The sequence below is a fragment of the Eubalaena glacialis genome, chromosome 7, assembly GCF_028564815.1.
Source record: "Eubalaena glacialis isolate mEubGla1 chromosome 7, mEubGla1.1.hap2.+ XY, whole genome shotgun sequence".
Lineage (NCBI taxonomy): Eukaryota > Metazoa > Chordata > Mammalia > Artiodactyla > Balaenidae > Eubalaena > Eubalaena glacialis.
Window position 1 is genome coordinate 101017718 of NC_083722.1, and position 23260 is coordinate 101040977.

Below are 23260 nucleotides of genomic sequence, written 5' to 3' on the forward strand. Positions count from 1 at the left end.
AACAAATAATAGTTCCTTAGGAGGTTTTGGATTCCCCTTCAAACAGGCACACATGTGCTCACACACACACCCTGAACTGTTTAAAAAACATTTGTAGGGCTTCCCTGGTGGCGCAGTGGTTGAGAATCTTCCTGCTAATGCAGGGGACACGGGTTCGCGTCCTGGTCTGGGAAGATCCCACATGCCGCGGAGCAACTAAGCCCGTGAGCCACAACTACTGAGCCTGCGCGTCTGGAGCCTGTGCTCTGCAAAAAGAGAGGCCACAATAGTGAGAGGCCTGCGCACCGCGATGAAGAGTGGCCCCCGCTTGCCGCAACTACAGAAAGCCCTAGCACAGAAACAAAGACCCAACATAGCAATCAATCAATAAATAAATCTTTAAAAAAAAAAAAAAAAAAACATTTGTACAACCTCCCACATTATCTATTATCCCAAAATACAAAAACAAAGTAATCCCTAAATACATTTACCCTTTTGAAACTGCTGAACTTTCAAATACTGAAAAATAAAACCCTGAGTGGCAGAAGTGGGGAAATGAAGGCAGCCAAACTCATTACCAGCCTGCCTCTTCGCCTTTTTTACAGGTACAATGAACTCAAAGGTCTCAGGGAGAGAACAAAAACTAGGAAATTTGAAAGTTACAACCTCAAGCAGTTTCCATCAAACCACTTTCTTTCCAATTTACTATAGGCACCCAGCCAACCCCTTCAATAAAGGGAAAATCTGTTCTTTCACCAGGTACAGTGGAAAATCATGGCAAAGGAAGGAACTCTACCTCCAAAATGAAAAACTGAAAATTGCCTGATTTGGTGAATATTCAGGCAGTCAACAGATAATCTGGAATTGCACCTCTGTTTCTTGATATTTAAACACAAAAAGATACCCTATACAAAAGTGTTCATGGCGTATTCTTTCATAAAATGCCAACCTCTCCACTGGCTCATTGCTCTTCTGAAACCAGAATTACGGAACATTTGATTTACATCATCTACTTTCAATGTATTTCATCACCAATTAGACTTAATTATATGCTTTTCCATAAAGGTTTAAAATTTTTTTAACCCAGCTAAATGTTATATGTCTAATGAGCTGTAGTCTAAGAAAAAAAGGCATTGTTAAAAAGCTTTTAAGACATAAGCTCAATTCATGCAACTAATTCTTGGTTTACATTCCAACTCTTTTGTTCCCTTCAAAAAACTGAGGATGAACTTTGCTTATCTCTAGCAAAGTTTCTTTCCATTGCTCCTGAACTTTCACAGCTATCACAATTTTAATTTAAATGAGTAGTACGCTATTTGACCTACATATTTCATAAGGCAAAAAGACAGCTTTTGTTGAGTCTGCAATTATTTAAGATGACATGATCATTCGACATAGTATTAAAATCTCAGATGTGAATTATTTACGTGTTTCTGCCTTTTCATCAAAGTAATATTTGGATTAGATGTGGAATATGTGACTTTTGGGGACAATGGTTTGCTTTTGTTTTTTTTTTTTTTTCTATCAATAAATCTCAGCACCTGGCCTTTTGGGTTATAACTGGCCTTGAATAAACTAGGAAGGGAGTTGCAAGTCTCAAAATACCAAGCAATGAATAATTTTCCATTCAGCTCTCTTTGCCTAGAGCTCAGTAATAGCCACACAAAACCTAGTAGCAAAAGGATGTTAATGAAATAAATAACTTCCACTAAATTTCTTCAGATTATAAAAGTATCACCTGCACTTTGGATAACTGGAAAGTACATTTTCAAAAAGAAGGCTATTAAAACAACCCATAAATTACTACCTACAAAACAGTTACCGTTTTTCAACTTTTCTTTTATAAACAGAAGGAAGCCAATAATATTGAAAACCTCAATAAACTGTAACCCTCAAGGGAGGAGGTATAGTTGTGGTGAGTTAGAAAGTTTTCTCAAATGCCATAATAAATGTATAGTTTTTGAACCAGAAAAAAAATGAAAGACATAAAATACAGTAACCTGTCTAGCTCAATAATTAATGGATAAAGTATAATTAATGACTCAGGAACTTGCAGCACTTCTGGGTCATCAGGGTGAACATCAATTTTACAGTAGGGCTGAAGTCATAGAAGGGATAGAACAGAGCTTGAAAATTCAAATGCTCACAGAGGGACCAAGCAGGTTATATAAATAAGCAGGTACAAAATTCCTGTCTGTAAAAGAAAACCAATGGGCACCTACTCAATTCTGGCCAAGGGCTGCCATGCAAAGGAAGAAAAAAAAAAGCCTAGTGTTATCAAATTCTCCTATTTTGTTGCTGTTTTGTTGTTGTTGCTGTTTTTATTCCTTTGAGAGAAGCTGGAAATTTGTGTCTTTATGTGAAATTTCCCGATTTAAAAATTTTCAATTAAACAGACATTTTTTTAAAACATGTAGGCTAATTTACATGGTGATGAGCCTAAATTGGACTATCAATTACCAGTTTGTAGTCCTGGTTATCAGAGATTGAGTTGAACCTGGGTTGGACCTAGATCATAGTCTTGATCTATAGGACAATGCTGGGAAGACGAGAAGCTTCCACAAAGAGAATTCAATATTGATACAGACTTAGGGATTCACTAACCAGTAAGCAGACTAATACTGAACTCTCCCCAAAGATGTCCGTGCCCTAATCCCAGAACCTGTGAATATGTTACCTTACATGGCAGAAGGGACTTTGCAGATGTGATTAAGGTTAAGGAGCTTGAAATAGGGGGATTATCCTGGATCATCCTGGTGGGCTCAACCTAATCACATGAGTACTTAAAAACAGAAGAGGAAGGAAGGCAGATGAGTAGGTCAGAGAGACAGGACATGAGAACTTGACCTGCTGGTGTTGGCTTTGAAGACGGAAGAAAAGGGCCACAAACCAAAGAAGGTAGTGGCTTCTAGAAGCTGGAAATGGCAAGGTAACAGATTCTTCCCTAGAGCCTCCAGAAAAGAATGAAACCCTTTGATTTTAGCCCAATGAGCCCTATGTTAGACTTCTGACCTACAGAACTGTAAGATAATAAATTTGTATTAAGTCACTAAGTTTATGATCATTTGTTAGAACAACAGTAACAAAATAATACTGCAGTCCTAGCTTGACATTTCATAGATTTGGAAACTAAGGTCCACAGAGCATAAAGACAAAGCTAGGAAAAAAATACATTTGGTGATCTTCCCTCTGTACCAGCGTGCCCTGATTGCTTTTGTGTTTGCTTTATGTGATTTTCTCATAAGGGCAGAATCAATAACATGCACAGAAAAGAAAAAGAAAGGGAAAGGGAAAGGGAAAGAGAAAGGGAGGGAGGGAGGGAGGGAGGCAGGGAGAGAGGGAGGGAAGGAGGGTGGGGGGAGGAGAGAGAGAGAGGGAGAGAGAGAGAAAGGAAGAAAGAAAAAAGAAAAGAAAAGAAAAGAAAAGAAAAGAAAGGAAAGAGAGAGAGACATTCTGTTTAACTAGGACTTAATGGAGTAGTAACATTTGGTTTGGGATTCCGAACTAGTTAAAAGGACAAGTAAGTGAAAGGAAGAAAGAGATATATACAGTTTAAAATGCAAAGCCACTCCACTACATAATCAGCCTACCTTTTTATTGTTACCTAAACGCCTGCTTTCGATTCTTTGCTGTCAAACCAGTTTGGAATTTGCAGAAATTAAAACAGCTTGGGCATGGGTCGCATGTCCTGCTGTCTCTGGAGGATTTGTAAGGATCTGTTAGCCCATGGATTATGCACATTTTCTGTTGGCTTGGGTGTGAACCATCTGCAGTATAACTGGAGCTGTGATATGCCTGCCGAGATGATGATTGCCATCACAGCTCGACGGCAAGAGCGGTGCCAGAGTCAGCAGCGTGAAGGACATGAGAGCTTAAGCCTGCCGGGAAAAATCTGTCCACTTTCACTTCTGCTTCCCCTTCCAGTGTGTAGTAAAAGAACAGCCTTCGTGCCACACAAAGACTTCTTCCAAAGGTGCCACAATTAGTGCCTGTGTTGCTGGCACTTGAGCACTGATCCACAGAGACAGCTGGAAGGATAGGAGACGTTTCTACTTTTTGGTTTTAAAGGTCCACAGCAAGTATCCCACTCCATTTCTGCAAGCAGCCTACAGGTTGTCCTTTCAGGCTGTCCTTGATGTTCATTTTAGCCAGATTCACCAGGAAAAATATTCTGGGATGAGAACGAAGGGAGAAACCAAGTACATAACACAGTCTGTCCCTCTTCTTATCAAAATGGCCAAAACTGATGGTGTCTCCAATCTTCTCTATGCACTCAGAGCTGCTGTAAGCTAAAGTGTGTCTAAGCCATGTCTCATCCCAGGCAGACAGAGTAAAGGTAGGGTGGCTCTCCTTTCCTCCATGAGGGTACATGGAAGTGCCCTGTCCCTGGGCCAGGTCAAGAGGAAGCACACTACCCAGCACAACCGCCAGAGTGTGGTGGAGAGAGCTGAGCCTAATAAAACAAAGCAATCCTAGCCATCCTTCAAAGCTTTTATAGATGCCAGCTCCAACATTATGACTTCCCAAACCACTGCAGCTCCCACTGATGATCTTCTTCCTCTGAGTTTAAACCCGAACACCTCAAGTACTTCTCTGTGTGTTCATCAGTGACAGAAGTACAGTTCAAAGTGACCAAACCAAAAAAGAAAATTATTGGCAGACATAACTAAAAGCTATTCATGACTATAATGCAATTGCTGGTGTGGCTGGTTCTCAAGCAAAGCCATCAGAAAGCTCTCCCTCTTTCTCTCTCTCTGGCTCTTGGTTCTGCTTTCCCCCAAGTTGGCCTCATTCTTACTCAAGTGGTAGCAAGATGGCTACCAACAGCTTTAGACTTATATTCTATTGTCTTAGCAACGCCAGTGGAAAAGCACGCTTCTTTTCCAAAAGTTCCAACGAAAGTCACAGAATTGAGTCTATGGTTCATGGACCACATGCCCATCCCTAAACTAATCATCGTAACCAGGATGATGCAACCGCCCATTTGGCCATGCCAAGATCCTTTCAGCTGTAGCAATAGGTCAGTCCCACCCCAGCCACATCGTCCAAGAGTGGCTTGTTTCTCCAGGGAAAGTCAGAGTGCTACTCAAGGAAAAAAGAGAACATATGCCAGCAAGCCTGGCAAAAACAACCAAAATCCAACTGTGCTCTAACCCAGGACCAATGAAAGGAGGGGACTTGTGGGTATGTTTTCCCCTCTGTTTCCAAATTTTCTTTAATGTTATTATATTGTCTTTATTTTTCCAATAAAGGTGGAAAGCACGGAGTAAAGGAAAAGAAAAGCAATGCTAAGTTTTAATAAATGTCAAGGGTTTTCTTCAGAATAAGAGAATCTACCATTTGTAATAAGACGTTATTCTTTTTAAAGTGTCCATGTATATTATCTCACTTGATCAGTTTAAAAGTCACTCCTGAAGATGACTAAATAAGACAAATGACATCATGAACTTGTCTTCCAAATGATTTCTGCTTCACTAAGATGTATGGCTCTGAAACCAAGAGCATGACTCCAAAAGAATTCAAGGAATAGGTGTGTGACGTTTTTCAAAAAACAAAGAAAAAAAAAGTCAACTAATTCCAAACACTACGGGGAGAGATCTAGTAGTATAAAATTCCCTAGCCCAGCAGATGCCAGGACCCCCTTGACCCAGCCACAACCTGTCTCTCTAGCTCTGTCTCCTAGTACATCCAACCGTGTACCCCACACTCATCAACACTGGTCTGTTTCTGTTCCAGCAACGCACCCAGCATTCTCATGACTCCTGTCTTCTTCCACTCAGTTCACTGACTGGGAAATGCCCCCAGCCTACTCCCTGCCTAGAAAACCCTTCTCATCTTTAAAAACCCCACTCATACATCACATTTTCCAGGGAGCATTCCCTGATCCGCTTATTAAGTTCTCTGAGTTCTTAAAGCATATTATTAATACTCTTTTCTGACCTTATTTCAGCCTACCTTATATTATACTTAGATACGCACTCTTAGTGGGCAAGGATGTGTCATTTTCTACATATTTATAGCCTCTTTCCCACTCTGAAATTGCAACTGAATTGCTTATTTTGTTTATTTATTATATCATTCGGTGATAGAAGACCTGAAGAAAAGAAGATAGAGTTGTTCCTCCAAAAGCTATAGACAGAAAAATACATAGCAAATCTTTAGTATTATGCACATAACATTCTCCAGAGAAGCCTATCATTTTATTTCCTCCTCTTAGTGGCAAAAGAGAAGAAGAAAACGGTTATGAACGTTACCAAATAGAAAACAAAGGTCTAAGAATGAAACCAAGTTCTCCTCACTGTGATCTAACTTTAGCAATCATCTGAACTAGGGAGTAGAGTTAAAAATAAAGCTCTCACCCAAAAGGCAGCCAGGATACAACGCAGTTACTTACGCTGAGCCAGCATCTTTCCAGAGCCACTTTCCAGGCAGTTAAATACCGCCATGCACAGTCCTCTGGGCCAGAGCCTGAGCTAATTAGGGAGTCACTGGAAAGGCACAGTGAGACTTTAAATAAAAGAGCCACCACAAGCCATAGCACTGGTACTATGCCTCTTCAAAATGTCAGTCCCTCTCTTGCCAGCAAGCATTACCACGCTAAAAACCAGGGGAAAGGGGAGTTTGGGGTACTGAAAATTTCATAAGCCATAAATGTTTTTGTAACTTGGAGCATCAGTACACTTTTATAAAGGAAAGACAGCAGGGAAAGGCACATGTTTTATTTTTCCAAAGATATGACTTGCAAATGTCTAACTCAGCTGCCCTTTAAATACCTTTAAAGTGCTTTTCTTCTGAGAAAAATAACACTCCATTTAGGTTTTCCATCAAGCTTGATTAATTGGGTGATAAAATGGATACTGTTAAAAGTATATCATCAGAAAATAGGCTCGCCATAAATGGAAGAGGTATGTCAGAGAAGGAGCACCCTGGCTCCGACTATAAAAGTGATACTTAACCAACATCAGACATCATTACAGCAGCAATTTCTAACACATCTGACCCCAACTCTCATCAGTCAATAAATAGGACAAAAATGTGTCTTCTGCATCTGGTGGGAGCATGGAAAGCCGTGGTTGTGTTAATTTTTTGTTTTATTTTTGAATTCCTGCTTCTCTTTTCAGAGAATCCCAAGGTTAATTATCTTAAAGACAATGTAGCCAAACCTTGAACCCAGAGATCAAACTTGTGGGCCACATTTTTGTTCCTCTAAAATTCCTATTGTTATTTATAACAGCGACTTCAAGTCAGGTTTGTCGGCTTCTTCCGCAGTAACGATTATGATTCCTCATATAAACAACACTTTATAGCTTACAAAACATTTTTCACAAATGATGTTATTTAAATTCTCACAGTAGTGTCTCTGTTAACTGCCCCAAGCTTATCTAACTACCCCCAAATTATAGTATTTCACAAAAAGACAAAAATATTTTAAATCTTCCCAACTTATTTTTAAGTAGTAAAATATTTTTTTCTTTTAAAGAATGCAAGAATTACATCGTATTTTAGAAATCTGAGAGCTTAACTAGTCTTTTTTAGCAGCACACACTTATCAAACTATTGGAACTATAGCATTCAAATTTTCAAGACAAATGCAGAAATAAAATTTTAATTTAGTTTAGTCATATATCATAATTAAAGGATGTTTAATAGATACATGCAAATATAAAGCAGTCTTAACAAAAGTGCCATATTTCAAATTAGTTGGTATAAGCAGAAGATAGGGCATCACTAAGAGGGGAGAAGTGAGTAGATAAAGGCCTGAAGCAGGGGAAAGGAAGAATGAATGAAGTAGTCATCCTGACAATCAAAACTTCAAGTTTCCCAAAACCCAACAGTCATGCCCAAAGGCAAAACAGGAATATTCCTAATGTGGAATGATTTTGGAAGCCATGAAAAAGCTAACAAAGACACTCCATCATATTCTTCCATTTGATTGGTTAATGCCTGAAATTCTACCAGACATGCATCCCTTCTGTTTGAGGATTTGGTCCTATTAGAGTTTCACCCTTTTGGGGATGGAGTGGGAAACATAGAGCATATCATATAAGCTGCTCTTGTTTATCTACACTCCATGTAACTAGCAGTCAAAAAGAGGGAAATTTTTGAAGGTGAAGAGCTTACAATGAGGTAATGATACACATATCGAATGAGCGCTATGTGCTAAGCATTTCATACCCACCATCTCATTTAATCCTCACACTGATGCTATGAGTTGGGTATTCTTAACCATATTTTATATATAAGAAGCCAAGGCTCAGAAAAGTTAGATCATTTACCCAAAGTTCAGGGAAAACAAATGAAGAACTGGAGGTCAGAGCTGGACTATCACTAAAGCTAAATTGGTGCTAAACTGAAGCTGAGTAAATCCCTGTGGGATCCTTAAAAAGAAACCTCAGTATTGAAACAATCAATAGCTGAAGCACAACCAACTCTGCAGGTGATAAAGGGGCCCCAGGTCTAGAAGAAAACAAGCAGGGAGACCAACAGAGAGGAGGTCCCTTCCCTTCCTTTCTCTCTCTCTCTCCCCCTCTCTCTCTCCCTCTCCCTCTCCCTCATCTTTCCCTCTATCAAACACACACAACACTTAAATTCAAAGCACACTGATAAAGAGACAGAAAACTTAAACTATCTAAAAAGCAATCATTTATAATTACACTTCCTAATTCTTTAGGATTCTGCCATAACAAGGGTACGTATTTACAGAGACAAAGGGAATTGAGTATAAGGGGAATTTTAATTCATGGCAAGAAGAAGGTCATCAAAAAATAAATGGCACTGAACTTTGCCTCAGATTTTAACAAAGGACACCAGCATGTGGGAAGCTCCCTAAATATAACTAGTATTAAAAATTAATCAGGTCTGGTGCAGGATATGTCCTGGTTTTGCCAAGCAAAGATGTTAGATAACTTGATATTAACAAAGACGGTTATTTGATTTTCACTTTGTTAAGAACTTCCCTAGAGGGTTTTATATTCTTAAACAATACCATTTCACCCAATAGAAGAGTTTTGGACACCACAAAGTGAAACCAAATCATGCAAAATGGTAACTGGTCAACTAGATCTGACTGAACTAATTATGCAAATTATCAAGATAGCAGATAGAAAATATTGTTAAATCTGAATAGTTACGCATATCAAAAATATTGATAACAGTATTTAAAATGACTGGAAATTCAGAGAAAGAAAACAAATCCTGGAACATGCCAAACTCAGTCACTGAAAATATAGTCAGCCTAATTCTCTGACATTCATACCCATCACTAATCCCATTCAGGAGGATCTCTGTAGTGTTTTTCTTTATGAATAAGTGTTTTTAACTCCCTGAAAAACTATAAATAACCAAAGTCCTATAAGAGAAGAAAAGGAGTGATGTATAGTGAAAAAAAACAGTTGACCAAATTTTAGTCGTAGTTCTCCTTGCTGCTCTTGACCTAACCACTCCAAGTCTTTGACGCCCTGTATTTCTACCTACAAAATAAGGAGGCTGAACTAAAGAAACTCTGGAGTCTAACATTATTTGATTTTATAAGTCATCCATGACTATATTTTAAAAAGAATGCACTTTGTTCAAATGCTTCAAGTGAAACATTAATTAATTAAAAATTAAAACCACAGTCTATGGTCAGAATTGTCCTTAAAAAAAGGAGCTCGTTGGAATTCTGCTTTATTTAGAGCATACTAAATGAAGTTTATTCCTACATATCTCTGGATAATATAGGAAGAGCCAACAAAAAAAAAAAATTTTTTTTTTGAAAAACAAAGTGCTGGGAATTTCTGTGATAATTAAATTCTGCTTTCCTCTCACCACAGGGCCGCTAATTTAACTAGCATCTCACTGCCCTCTCTTGGTAGATACTGAGATAACAGAAGCTGATTTCTATGCAGGGATTGGAACTTGGTTTAGGCTTCAATAAGATACTCTGATTCTTGCCAACAGAGGGATCTACTTAATAAGCCAAGCGTAAATGTAATCTATATTATTTAAAAGGTAACAGTTTGTTGCTTTCAAGACTGGTTTCCTCCAAGAGGCAATTCAGATGGACAGGTGCACAATAATGTGCAGAATGTTTATGAGAGTAGTCTGAGGAGCAACCCTTCTTCTGGAGGAAGGGAAGAAAGAAGACAGGGGCAGGGGCTGGGGCTGTAATGCAGTTTCTACAAGGGCCTCAGTCAGCCCCACAGAGAACCCTGAAGCTGGATGGCCCCCTCAGTTGTCCTCAGTTGGGGCAAAAAGTGCTTTCATGCCTCATATCAACTAGTCATTGGATATAGGCTGCCCCTAGGAAGGAGCCATGACCCTGGACAAGGTGACTGCTTAGCCAAGGGCAGTTTCTGGCGAGAGCTGACACCTGAGGACTGTCAGCTAGCAGCACTTCCAGAAGATAGAGGAATAGATCCTTCAGTCCTAAAGGAGAATCTGGGTGTCATATTTGAGTGTCTGCTACATAATTACTCTGTACTGTTGTTAATAACTTTCTGTTTCTTAATAAACACTATACAATTAATCTTAAAATAATTACAAAAATCAAAGACAATAAATATAGGAAATGGTGCAACCATTTTGGAAAGCAGTTTGGTAGTTTTTCTGAACAGTAAATATAAATTTACCATATGAACTAGTAATTCTACTCCTGGGTAAAAGACAATGAAAATATATGTCTACACAAAGACTTATGCAGGAATGTTCATAAGAGCATTATTCAACATAGACCCAAAAAATCGAAACAATTCAATGTCTATCAACTGGTAAATGGATATAATATAACAAAATGTATTATATTCATAGACTGGAATAATATTCAGCAATAGAAAGGAATTCAGTACTGATACATACATGCTACAACGTGGATACACTTTAAAAACATTATGCTAAGCAAAAGAAGCCAAAAGAGACTGCATATTCCATGATTCCCTTAATATGAAGTGTCTAGAAAAAGCAAAACTGGAGAGACAGAAAGTAAATCAAGGATTGCCTGAGGCTGGAGGTAGAAACAGGGAGCGTCTGCAAATGGGCACCAGCAATATTTTGGAAGTGACAAAAATGTACTAAAATTGGATTGTGGCAATGACAGTACTCTGTAAATTTACTAAAAATCTCTAAATTTACTAAAATGAGTAAATTTTATAGTAAGTCAATTATACTCAGTAAAGAGGAAGGAAGGGAGGAAGGGAGGGAGGAAGGGAGGGAGGAAGGAAGGAAGGGAGGGAGGGAGGGAGGGAGGGAGGGAGGGAGGGAGGGAGGGAGGGAGGGAGGAAGGGAGGGAGGGAGGGAGGGAGGAAGGGAGGGAGGGAGGGAGGGAGGGAGGTTGGATGTCCTCATTCATCATGCACTAAGTGACAAGACCTGATCAGTGTTTTTTATTTTTTTCTGAACTTAGAACCATGGGGTTAAAATAACATCCTAGTCTGCATCTGCCCCCTATGAATGGGAATGGGGTTTCCCCTAAAAAAACTGAACACCCCACTATAAAATATCCTGGGGAGAAGTTTTTCCTGCAGCTGGAAATTTTTTTTTTTTAAAACTTCTTTCTGGTCCATTTACCTGGACACCAAATTTCAGAGAGATCGGGAATGACGGTGGGAGATGAGCTGCCCCTGGCCACATAGAGACAGGACAGAAGGGAACAGGAAGCTGGCCCAGAATCACAGGTTGGGTTCTCCAGAAGCAGAGGCTGAGATGGTTTTGGGGGTGCAAGGTGTTTATTAGGAAAGAACATCAGTGAAAGGAAGGACTAGGAGGCAGGATTGGACAAAAGAAGAAGTTCAACTGTGACACAGGCCTGATAAAGCCCTGACTAGCCTGGTGAGAATCTCTGGAGCAAGCACTGACCATTAGAGTTCTTATATGTCGCATCTCTGTGTCTACTACACCTAGGGAGAGACCCCAGGTTTGATCTGTGTTATGAGTAGCTGAAAATTTTTCTCCACACTGTGCATCTTTTTCATTATAGTCTGACCTTAGTTTGTGCTATGAGCGATTACAAAAAGAACCTGTGACCGTGCTAGAATAACAGACAGGAGAGATGTAGCCGTTAGAGTGACTTCATCTGCAAGTACAGACAGATTCAATTTGTTGAAATAATATGTATTGCTTCTTATGCAGGGAAGTTCAGAGGTAGAGCAATTTCACAGGTTATGATTGGGGCTCCAGCTCCACTTCCCTGTGAGTATCTTGCTTCTTCTCTCCTCTGTGTTGGCTTCATCCTTAGGCTGGTGGTAAAAGAGAAGGTAGTTCCAGACAAAATATACAAACGGACAACGTCAAGAGTCAAAAGAGGGACGGTCTATTCTGGGGTATAAGAACAAGAAAGCCTTTCCCAAAACCCCCTACTTCCACCCGAGCAGACATTCCCTCACATCTTACTGGCCTAAAAAAAATCACGTATCAACCCTAAACCAATCACTGGCATGTGATCCATTTGGAATCATCATGACTGGCTCATTCTAATCAGGATCTACCTGCTTTACCTACTGCTGAGGCCAACTACCCCTAAAGCACAAAGCTCTGGGGAGGAGGGGTGGATATACAGACAAAGTCAGAATTCTCTCAGGAAGAAGTAAAAGGCAAAATGTTGGTTGGGTGTACAACCAACATTGTTCCCTGCATAAGTGCTCTAGTTGCTGAAATCAGCAAGTGTCACCTTGCCAAGCAACTATGACGTAAAGGTCAGAAGTAGGAGAACCAGGAGCTTGGGAACAAGAACAGAAAAAATCACATTGGCTTATTTCTGCTCATACCCTAGTGTCCTAAGAGAATGTGTATCTTTAAAAAACTCCCAGGAAGCTAATTTCCCAAATCAGTTTCATTTCACTGTGTCTGGTTACCTTACACATGAAAAATAAAATATTTGAACCCTGATGTGCCTGGCACCCAAATTCAGGTGTGCAAGCATAGGACAGTAATTTCTCTCAGATCCCAAGTCCGCTGGGGGAATTCACTGACCAGGAATCCACCCTCATAGCTCAACATCATTCTCTAGCAAGAGATTTGAAGGAATCTTATACAGGAGACAACAGGGATGCTTAACTGAATGGGCAGAAAATACTATTTATTGGATTTCCTAAAACTAAGATCATGGCAGCACATTATAAATATGCAAACTGATTTAAATGAATAAATAGCCTTAAAAGACATTATGTGACTCACCAAACAAGAAATGTTTAACTGATTTCCCTAAATGCTGTTATTACATTAAAAAATGTAACTATTTCTTTTACTATGAGTAATGAGAATTTCTGAGTATAATTAACTATCAGTAGAACATTCCACCAATACTTTGTTGTAGTCCTATTTGTTTCCACTGTAAGAAGAAAAAAAAAGAAGAAACTTTATCCCTGTGGGAATTGTCTGTAACTCTAGTTCTGCCACCCATTGGATGGAAAAATAAACTCTCCGAACAATTCCCTGTCCCCCAACCCCAAAAGAGAGTCATTAGTTCTGGAGTAAGGTGAGACTGGCCATCTATATTTTAACCAAATTCCTTGAGGGATACTGAAGCACGGGCAGGTTTGGGAATCACAGTATAGTCCAATTGCATTATTTAATGAATGAGAAAAAGTGCAAATAGTTGAAGAAAAAAAGCAAAAGCAAAATATCTAGGTCTCCTTTACCAAAAGCCTGGGATTCTTTCCATTACCTCATCAATATACATCATAATTACATTAAAACAGTATGCTTAACATTACATTAAGAACCAGTTTGTAACTAGTTGGATCCAAGAAGAAAGACTATTCAAGAGAGAGCATGAAAATGAGGATTAGCTATAGGAAAACAGCTACAGGGTATGACTTAATGCACATAGAGAGACACAGAGCTAATCAAAAAGACAGAGGAAATTGGAGGAAAAGGAGATAGGAACGGCAGGGATGCTCTCCAAGTTAGTAAAGGAGAATAGACCAACACAGGAGGACCTTAAAAATGAAAAACACTAATATTCTTTACATCCAGAACAACTCAAGAAAACTAGCATAAAAGAGAATGACTTCATATGTACCATTTCTGTGCTATACTTTCTCATTCAGCATAATAATGTGATAAAGGGCAGTCAGATTTCAAAAGAAAGCTGTAAGCAGTGCTAGAATATCTCCACTAAAAATTAGGCCAATACACAGTTCACTGGAGCCATAGGAAGAGCTTCCCCTGAGGGTCCACTATTTCCAGGCAAGTACCTTCAAGCAGGGCCCATCCAAAGTTTTAAGATATAGATGTGGTGATTTCATCATCATCATCATCAAATATGTACTACATACCCACCCACAGTGCTAGAGATAAAGAGACAGAGGACTTGCTCCCTGTTTGATAGGGAAGATTGAAAAGAAACAGAATTAACTCGAAGAGACCTGAAAGCAGTGTTATGCTGGTAAATGTTTAACAACCAAGGGAAAGCCTTGGTTAAGTGTTTAAACATTATTAAACACTTACAGTGTTTGCCAATTTCCATGGTGTAAATACTCTCATGATGGTCAGTTTCAAGCTACCAGGATGAAATCAACCAGCTAACAAAATACCTATAAATTTAACAGCTGGCTCTTCGGAGATGGTATAAGCTGCCTCCAGCACACCACTGCTTAAAAACCACACAACTGATGCCTCTACCCTCCCCATGTCACAATTCAGATAGAAAAACCAAAGCCCAGAGAGATAAAGTGACTTGTCAAAGGCCTCACAACTAGATTGTACCAAAACTAAGAACAGAACCTAAATCCTCGTTTTTTCCACTATAACTCACCCTGTAAGTTCTAAGACAATGCTTTCTGGCATTTGAATTAGAGATTGAGAGGTCAGGTTCTGGAGTCCACAGGCCTGGGCTTAAATCCCAGCTCCAGCTGGGAAGACTGCATGATCTTGGAAATTTACTAAATTACTCTGAGCCTTACTCTTGTTACCTGTAAAGTGGGATGATAACACTACCTATATCTTACTGGATTGTGGAGATTAAATGAGACAAACATGTAAATTGCTTGTCAAACAGCCTGGCATACAATACAAATTTAATATACATTAGCTAGTATTATTATGGCACATTAAAATCTACTAGGCCAGTACTACTCAAAGTGTGGTCTCTGACCCAGTGCTGTTTGTTACTTGTCCTTGACAAGATAACTATAGAATATGACAATAAGTGTTTAGAAACTTCTTTAACCATTTGGCATTGCCACAACATCCAAGCCTGGAATCAGTGGACTCGTTTTGATAAATAAGGTATACACAAGTTTGGATGCTGTTAAACTCAAGCGGTGAGCCGCATGGGGCATAAACTGCAAGCTAGTTAAGCACAGTAAGACCTTATAATACGTGATATCTCAGGTGAATTTGTCACCTATAACCCACAAGGGAATAAAAATCTGATAAAATGCAGATATCTGTTTATTTTTACAACTTGTTATTTTTACAATTATTATGATTTTAGATCAAGCTTACTTTTTAAAAATGTACTTTAATAAACTAAATTAAGAATATAAAATTATTTTATTTTTAACTCTAATTTACATATGCCAAGATAAACCTCACTGAAGTTTGTTTTTGTCAAGAATAGACACTCATTTTTCTGCATGCAGCAGTGGTACTAAATCAAATGATAATGATGGAAGTTATTCCAAGTAAATGAGGACCAAACAAGTTTGTTCTAACTCTATTAGGAATATGATACTTGTATATTGACTTTGGTCATGTAGCCATAATGGAGAGTGAAGTACTAAAATCACAATGTGTTATCTGTGGAGACGTGCTGAGTGGTCAAAACTTGAGTGGATCTTACATATAAATCATAAAGAAATAAGCTCAAAGCCAAAAAATTCTTTGAAAGAAAGGGAGCTGAATTAAAAAGCTAATAGAAGCAGGTGTTCAATATCTCACATATAAATATGAGTGCTTCTCAGCCTTTTTTTATGTAGCACTTTAGATTGCTAAGACTGAAAATACACAAAAATGTTTTCTTGGAAATGTAGGTGAATCTAGGGCAAAGAAAGTAGCTCAAAAACTACTTTTCAATGACACAATAGCCCAAAATAGCCAGGCACTGGCTAATGATATGGAAGCTCAACTCATAGAACAAATATAGCCAGTAAAGTATTTTTCATTGTTAATATGGCAATTTTTTAGCATATTTATGATTTTTTCCAGCTACACTGCTTATAAACACAACTAGTTCTTAACTGTATAAAATTCTAAGTTGTCAACCTTGTCAACACATGATTTGGAATTTAAATTTTGTATATGACTGTGTTCAGATGGCACAGTTCCAATGACAGGAAATGCTTTTGGAATAGTTACTCAGATTAGGGCGTCTGAGCCAAAATGTAAACCACTGTACTACTTCCTTCATTGAAAAAGTCTTCTTATTAAGAAAAAAAAAGTTCAGCAGTATTAAACAGTGTGCTTAGTGACATAGGAAAAAATGTGAATCACCATTAAAGCTAATTCACTTAAATCTGATACTAATCTCTTTTTTATTCAACGATAAAAAGCTCATAATAAAAAAAAAAACTATATATGGACTAAATGGCGAAATACAGGTCATTCCCTCTCCCTCACAAGGACAACTCACATCTATTCAAGACCAAAACACCAATGAGAGAATCCTACAACATAGAGGTGAGGCTGAAGCACCCCCGGCGCCTCAAACACCAAGACAGACCGCATTAGAAGGGAGAGAGAAGCAGCTCCATGTTGACCACGTTGCCCCTCCCCAGGCCAGTGCAGCACCACACAGAGGCCTCCCCTCAGTTTCCGATTCCTCCAGTGGGAAAAGAGAGTGGTGGGGGGACAACCAGCTTTCCAAAGCGCTGTGGGTCACTTTGTGGGGAGCCCTACCCTGATTTCTCACCACACAGACCACGGAGGAATCTGTGGGGCTCAAACACTGGGAATCCGATTGTGACAGAGAAGTGGGGGAGGCATGCAACAACCAGCACAAGGATCTTGTCACACCAAGTTCATACCTGTAGTGCCCAAGAAGTAATCCCAACTGGTGGCTCTGCTCATCTGCAGAACCAAGTCGGGGGTGGACGCGGACCAGGGAACTTGGCAAGATGCGTATCTGCTGATTCAGATCCTCAAATGAGGAGTTTTGCCAGTCCTAGATCCCGGCTTCCCACACTCAGGCAAGCTGCTGAGTCATACCTCCACCTGCTGTAGACAGTGCCTTCCAACCACATCTAACCAGAAGGACTGATGACAACTCCTAGAAGCTGTGTAGCCCAGCAGGCAGAGCCAATGCTCCCAGAGCAAAACCAGTACCAGGTGTGGAGACTTTCCATGCTATGCACAGGCAGGGGGATTAATCCATAGCCAAGGCTGAGGGTAGCTCCTGGCCCTTCCCAACTGGAGATCCTCTTTGGGAAATTCAGAGTAGCCTGGAGTGACCCCTCCTACTCGTGCCCGGGCAAAGGGGCTCACATATAGCCCCACCTGCTGTAGAGTCTTCTGGCCCCATCCGACCAGGAGGGAAGGCAACAAGTCCGAGAAGTTGTGCAGGCCTGTGGCGCTTAAGATGACAGAAGGGCAGACAGAGCCAATAGTTTGTAGAGCAAAGTCAGTGGACCTGCTTGGCCAGGGAACATGGGGTGTGTGATGGCTTGAGTTAAGACAACAAACAAAGAGCTTTACCAGTTTCTGAGCTGCTTCTTTCACTGCACCCAGGCAGGGCATTTAATTTGTAGCCCCACTCATTACTGAATACATCCTTCAGCTGTCTGACCAGAGACTCTAACCAGAGCACACCGGGAGCTGCATAGCCCATTCAACAGCCCTACATATAGTGGCTCTTGAACACAGAGCACAGCCCATGACTTTTCTTGTCTGCAGAGCAAAACCAGTGGCCAGGGCTGCCCTGGTGGCGCAGTGGTTAAGAATCCGCCTGCCAATGCAGGGGACACGGGTTCGAGCCCTGGTCCGGGAAGGTCCCACATGCCGCGGAGCAATTAAGCTCATGAGCCACAACTACTGAAGCTCGCGTGCCTAGAACCCATGCTCCACAACAAGAGAAGCCACCACAATGAGAAGCCCGCGCACCACAACAAAGAGGACCCCTGCACGTAGCAACAAAGACCCAACGCAGCCAAAAATTAATTAATTAATTAATTAATTTAAGGGAAAAAAACGGTGACCACACCTGACCAGGGAATTCAGTGCTCACTCAGGCTGGAATCAGGCCCCCAAACTGTACATATCTACAGGCCCTGAGCCCTGGCCTGTTCCCTGTCAGGGAAGGGAAGCTACGTCATAGTCCCATCAACTACTGAGTATAGTAGCCAGTCCTGACCATCTCGTAAGCCTGACCAGAGAATTCAAGCAACCACAGAGATCATCCAGCAGTCTTATCCAATTGCTCTCAGCCAGTGGCACACCCCCCATCTCCATCCTCAGAGCTCAAACAGTTGCCTCACTCAAAAACAGACCATCCGCCCAAAGACGTTACCAGTAGACACTCCCAGAAACCCAAACTAAGCTAACTGGTGAAGAACTGTCTCTGAAAAGCAAACCTGTAAAGTCCGGAAGAGGAGCCCCAATGCACAGATACCAACATAAGGAACCAAGGACCGTGAAAAACCAGGTAAATATGATACCACCAAAGGAAACTAATAAAGCTCTAATAACTGACCCTAAAGAAAAGGAGATCTATGAACTGTCAGACAAAGAATTCAGAATATCCTCTGGGCAGGGAGAAAATTATGTGCTATAGTGCAGAAAAGAGGAATTGTATAAAATGAGGCTGGACAGGTAAGAAGAACCTAGACCATGAAGAGTATCACGTGCTCTTTGAAGTTCATACTCTGTACAGGTGACACAAGCCATGGAAAGGCCCATCTAACTTGCAGTGTGAAGAATAGATGGGCAGGGGCTATACTGGAGACACAGACGATTTGTGAGGTTATTGTACCTTTAATGATGGAAAAGGGTGATTGTACTATGGGAGAGAGAAAAGGCCAGAGGAAAGGGAAGAGAAACTGATATACGTTGATTGCCCACCATAGGCTACTAGTCATAGATTACCTCATTTAATACAGCAACCCTATCCCATAGGTAATGATACTTCCATTTTAAAAGTAAAGTAACTGAGACCCTCAAGTTTAACTCAAGGTTACATACTTAGTAAGTAGTAGAGCCAGCACTCATATACAGGTTGGTCTGACCAGAAAACCAAAAAATCTGGGGAAAATGTTTATAGTTCAGGGGTGAGAGAAAATAATTAGAAAAAATAACGCTTAGAAAAATTCAGAATAGTCCGCATATTAAGTAAACTTTGGGGGGAAATGGGGGGGGAGAAAAAATATATGTATTTAGATAAAGAAAAATTGGAAGGATTTAAAGAAACTAATAAAAGTTATTACATGTAGAATAGAATGTAGGAACAGAGAAAGAAGAAAAGTAGGAACAGGAGTAGGAATGAGAATCCTTACCACAAACTTTTTATATTGTTTTGACTTTTTTTATCCATTTGAACATACTTCCTTTTCAAAATGCAGCATAAAACACTTTATAAAGAAAGAACAATTCAGTAGAATAGCAAAAACGAGCCAGAATGCAGAAGATTATATAGGTACTTAGAAGTTGGCTTTGACCTTTTGGTAAAAACCCACAATCTTAATTTTGTTTACTTAACATGCCTGATTTGTATTATCATTATACATTTCATTTAATATTGTTTAGAGCAAAGAGAAAACATCTTTAAAGACTCTGCATTGGTTAAAAAGACTACTAAGTCCAATAACAATGTACAAAAATTAGAATCAATAGTCCCTATTATCATTTTGTTAAACCACTAATCTCCATGAAACACAAAATCAATGTACTTATCTAGCCATAGAAAGAAATCACATTCAAATGAGTGGGGAGGTAGGGGAAGTTTTTTGCAGTTTTACCAGAAGGAATACTTGGCCATTAATAAGACACAATGCTAAGAATTCTAAACCTTGCTTTTTAGAAAGAAGAAACACACAGAGGGGAAGTATGTAGAGTCAATGGACTGCTATTTCTATTTAATTTCTACAGTCAATTAATTAGAATCAAAAACCATTGCATACAAATCTTCCACAATTTCTCTACTCCCCAATTCTTGACTTATCAAAGCAAACAAACAGAACTACTTGGTCCCAAGAGTGGGAAAAATATCTTTATGGCAACATGAATGGCTCTTAGCCACAGTTGTTAAAATTTCAACCATTTTATACTAAATGGCACTTTCATTGAAGATAATGATACCCGCACAAGAGTATAAGGTGAGAGAACTGTTGCTCAGTCAATTCCTATTTAGAAAAAGATCTTAAAAGGAAATCTTATTTTAAAAATTAAAGGTCATAAATCAGTTCTCTTAAAATAAGCTGTCTGTTTTTTGTCCTGCATCAATCATGTATTCCTTTTTCCCATGACTACTTCTGGAGACATAATATCTTCAAACATAGTACCAAATAAGAACTCCAAAAATGTCTTTATAGATTGGATATTCTGCCCAATGAAAAAAAAAATTTTATTGGAAATGACTGTCAGAACTATTTTTATTGCTCTCCTAAAAGCTCAATCTGTAATCACGTACTACACTTTTCTACTCTTGAGTACAAAATGAATTAGATGACTGCATCTCTTTTTCAGATGGAGTATTATGCCATTCTAGGAGCTCAGACTGTGGGTCTGAAAGGAACTGACGTTCTGCATGTGGTACCTTTCCCTTGAGGATCTTTAGACTCTAGGGAGAGAGAAATCACTAAGGAGAGAAGGCTTGCAAATCTGCTACAAGCGTGCTCCTGTTAGTTTAAATCTCTTCCCGAAAATTGCCCCCACATTCAACTTCTGGAGGCAACAATAAAGTCTATAAAACTCTGTGGAAAAGGAATTTCCACATGCCTATTTACATTAAAAGACACAAATAGCACTTTTCTATTCTTGACACAACGGAAATATATATTCAGCTGGAACTGTCTGGCTATCTATAGGATGAACTGAGGGGTCTATAATGTTAACCTGGTCTCCAAATATTTTCTCCAACCCACCTGAAAATTTAACATTAAGTATTTGCTCTTTCTTGGTTAAAATTTTGCCTCTCTAAAAATTGTCAAAATGCAAATAGGACTGAAAGATTAATAAATTAAAATATCCTAAAAAAAAGAACTAACATTTTAGGGAGGATCAGTATGTTAGTTTATTTTTTAACATGATAACAGACAAAATGGCTGATAGTACACATCATCTTTGATAAAGGGACAAAGAACAGGATAAACCCAAGTACTAGACACCACATAATGAGGACAGGTGTAAGTGTTACCCACCGGAAAGGGACCCTAGAAAAATACTAAGGGGAGCTAAGAATGCGGAATGATAAAAGAGAAAATGGAAAAGCACAAAAAAGTGGGCTTGCCACTTTTCTATTTGCACACAGGTGGCCCTGCTATCAACTTTCCATTACCTATGTGTGAATGATCCACTTTAAATATCTTTGACATATCTTTTGCTCCAGTGTGATTATTTTCTTGCCACCAAAAATGTCTTTAACCTAGCTCCTCTAAGGAATTCACACTAGTTTCAACAATTACTTAAAATTTCTAAATGAGGAGGAGAGATAAATCCATGTTAATTTAAATACTAAGATTTAACTGATAACTTTTATGTGAACATACTTTTGATAGTGGATTTGCTAAGCTTCTACTCCTCATGTATGTATAATACAATACTGTCTCTAAGAATCAGCTTCTCTTCTCTGAAGTAAAATGAGGCTTGTTTCTCTTTCTGAGTAGAACCTATCACATTCTTAGAATTCCATGAGTGAGATTCTTCTGTCCCTAATCCACCAGTAAGAGAGCTGCATTATCTATTTCAGATCTCTTGGGCACAACTATAAAGTTACAACCATAATCTCTGGCCAAATCACTACTGTCCATTAAACAACTTGTGCGTAAAATAACTTGACTTAATAGCACTTCCTCTTCCAGAACAACCAATAGCAAGGGCTGTATGTAATATTTGCATTACTCCTAGAACTGCACCCAGAATGAGTATCTTTACTTTCCAAAGGGTCTACTTAAAATAATTAAGTGGCAAAAGCCAAACACCAAAATACTAATAATGGCAATTGTTATGTGAAATTACAAGCAATTTTTCTTCTTTGTGACTGTCTAGAGTTTCTGAATTTTTCACAATGAGGGTACATGATTATAAGAAGAAATACTGTATATATGGTTAATTTCAATCTTTGACAATGAAATTTCTCAAACAAAACTAGTATGTCTCCGTGAACGCATTATGTTATTAATACTTCTTTCCTAGTCTTTAGCATTTTCTTCCATATGTTCTATTTACTTGTATAGATGTATCATAGATTACATGCTCTCTGTAAGGACACATTCTGGATCTTATTACATATTTATACTCTCCTACAGTGGTTCACAGTGCCTCATATTTGGAAAGTAATTAGTAGCTGTTTGAGGAATGAATGATACTTCCAAGAATGCAAAGGTTAGAGTTGATATATTCATCTGATACACACCCGAACTGTTAAAATGTTCACATACTTCCATACTGATTGGTAAATGCTATAATGGTAAAGTAATAACCAGGAAGATTAACCAAAAATATAAATTATAAGTTCACTTCATTAATTCAAGCCAATTTTTAGGGTATGTCATAAAAATAAATCCTAAATGGGCCTCCCATACTAGTGAGAGATAAGAAATATTTGCAATACCCATCTGTTTGGCCCACATCACAGTATGCAGCAAGAATATACTGCATATTCTTTACAAGACACCTTAAAAGCATCACCGGTTTACAATATTCCCAAATTATATAGTTGCTTCTATTTCTAAATTGTTTAGTTTTTTCTTTAGTTTTGATTTCAGTGTATTACTATTCTTGTGTAAGGAATAACTGCACAGTTTTTTTTGGTATTTATAAATGCAAAACTATAATAAAATATTAAAAATAAGTACTCAGAATAAAAAGACTATAAAGTTATGATAGTTCCTTAATGTTCTTTTTGAATATTATAAACATGAGTTTTATGAATATAGAGGAAAACAAAGCAGAAACCATGTTACTAAAGAAACAAGGCTGGGAACATCTTCTAATCCTGTACGAAGTGATACAGCCTAGAATGTCTTTTGATGCTGAGCAGGAAACAGTGCAAAGTGAAATAAATTTTAATTCTGAAATGAAAAATGACTGACTTGAACAAAAAATATGATTGACTCATTTTTACAAAATGTTAAATAAAAATGATGCTCAAATGTGTTATTGTTTATAATTCATTTTCATCAGAACAGCAACTATGTTAAGCCCATGGTCCCTG

At 38.8% G+C, this 23260-nt stretch overlaps 1 long non-coding RNA gene across 3 annotated transcripts in view; it reads right to left on the reverse strand.

The window, feature by feature from the left end:
- Window positions 1-23260, reverse strand: part of LOC133094813 (uncharacterized) — a 399443-nt gene that overhangs the window by 349263 nt on the left and 26920 nt on the right. The window lies entirely within an intron of this gene.